Genomic DNA, 1,942 nt, shown 5'->3' with positions numbered 1-1,942 from the left:
TCCCGGGCGCGCAACGGCGGAGACGGGCCTGGCACCCACTCTGGGACAAGCCCCTGTCAGGGGGACTTGCACCGTCGCAAACACCCGAGAACGTCGCCTCCCATACACCACATTTCCCGACCGCCTGCAAGGACGGGGGATTCGGTGCTGGGCTCGGTCCCGTTTCGCTCGCAGCTACTCGGGGAATCCCTGTTGGTTTCTTTTCCTCCGCTTAGTGATATGCTTAAATTCAGCGGGTTGTCTCGCCTGATCTGAGGTCGACAAACGGATACATCGCTTTCGCCCATTCCAGCGTGCTGGAAAGGACTCGACACGTTCGAAAGCCCAGCGCGAACCGAGTGCGACGCCCTACCACGTCCTTCGCCCAACACGGAGCTACTTATAGACGAGGCTGGCAGGCGGTTTACAAACCGCCTGCGCGCGTGCGGCGCACGAGCAGTTGCGTGGCAAACGACCGTGTCTGCAGCCCAAAACACCGCCGAGGCATGCCGCCCACGCAGCGCGCCGCTTCAGCGGGCGCCGCAGGACGGACTCGTAGCCTGGCAGAGGGCATCGTCTCGTGTGGCGTCGCCCCTGCCCCAACTGGAGTGGCCCAGTCTTTTCGGGGCAGAGACTGCGAAGCACTTGGACCGACGGCGGACTACGACGGAACGCTTCAGCCCCGCCAACGGGCAAACCCACGCTTTCGAAGGAGACATTTTCCGCTTCGCGGCGACTATTCCGTCGTGCAGTTTTCTTCGCGCTCGCAGACGGCGCACTCGCGTAACCGCATCACTACCGCTTCGGGGCGCACCCTTGTCCTCCCCGTTCCGCGCAAGAATTTTTTCCGATTCCTATTCCTGCGACGAAACCCAGACTAGGGCGCCTGCACCCGTGCGGTGACGCGGACGAGTGACCTTTTTGCAAGAGCTCGACGTACTCCGAAGGCAAACAACGCAACGTGCGATCACGCTCGCTTAGCGCACGGCGCGGGAATCGGCCGGCATTTGCTTCCCGCGTTTGTCCGTGCACGCAAGCTTCCGACTCTCTCGCAAACGTGCGCGCTACTGCTGTCGCAACAGACGTTTGCGCCTCGCGATTCAGACCGCACTTTCCCTGCAGGTGTCCGACTCCATCCTGCGGCGGTCTCTTCGGAGGCGCGCACTAGCCGCGCTGCAGTAGTACAATGCCTCGTTTCCGTCTCTGCGAAGTTTTGGCACAACAGTTCAGTTCGCCACCGTCTCCCTCACGTGAGGCCGCTGGCGCGTGGCTTCAGCACTCAACGTACTGTCCGTGATGCCGACGCGGTCAAAACGAGTCGACGGACGCACGTTCCCTTGTGCGCCGAAGGCTCTCTTGATATGTGATCCGACCCTCAGACAGACGAAGCCAAGGGAAGACCCAAGGCCGCAATGTGCGTTCAAAGAATCAGTGCTCAGTGTGTCCTGCAATTCACACCAAGTCTCGCAGCTGGCTGCGTTCTTCATCGACCCGAGAACCGAGTGATCCACCGCTTAGAGTCGTGAAAAGTAGTTTGTTCAATTCCGTACAGTACAACCAGGGTTTTAGGCACGTGGCGTCTCCCTGTGTGTGGTTTCGAAGGGCACCTTTCTGCGCGCGCTCCTCGAGTCTGCGCGCTCTTTCGACAGCCGCGTCTCAGACAGCTGGTAGCATATAGGCGCACCACACCCTGCTACTTGCGTGTTGCGTTTCCAGCTAAACCCCGCGAGCCTTTGTGTGCACGTAAGCCTCCACTCTGTATGCACCAGGATCAGATGTAGGACCAAGATGCAGTGGAGCCGCTCACGGCTACACACCCGCGGGGGCGTGGCTCCCCTTACCACGTCTTTTTCTTTTTTGCGAGCACTCGAAGCCGGTTTTCCCTGCCCACCACCCACCGGACCCGTGTGCTACGTGTGCACGTTCACATTGCTCCACGAAAATTGGAAAAAAGCCGCAAGGC

The 1,942-nt window shown here is 60.4% G+C and overlaps 1 non-coding gene and 1 pseudogene across 1 annotated transcript; both read right to left on the bottom strand.

Moving 5' to 3' along the window:
- The window catches only part of LOC119451278 (large subunit ribosomal RNA), a 10,733-nt pseudogene extending 10,473 nt beyond the window's left edge, over window positions 1-260 (bottom strand).
- A 1,088-nt stretch (window positions 261-1,348) lies between these two features.
- LOC119451063 (5.8S ribosomal RNA) lies at window positions 1,349-1,501 on the bottom strand. The gene has a single exon (XR_005191634.1). It is a non-coding gene; the product is annotated as a 5.8S ribosomal RNA (ribosomal RNA).
- Between the last annotated feature and the right edge of the window lie 441 nt (window positions 1,502-1,942).

The sequence above is a fragment of the Dermacentor silvarum genome, chromosome 4 (genome assembly GCF_013339745.2).
Source record: "Dermacentor silvarum isolate Dsil-2018 chromosome 4, BIME_Dsil_1.4, whole genome shotgun sequence".
Lineage (NCBI taxonomy): Eukaryota > Metazoa > Arthropoda > Arachnida > Ixodida > Ixodidae > Dermacentor > Dermacentor silvarum.
This window is presented reverse-complemented; position numbering and strand designations above follow the sequence as displayed.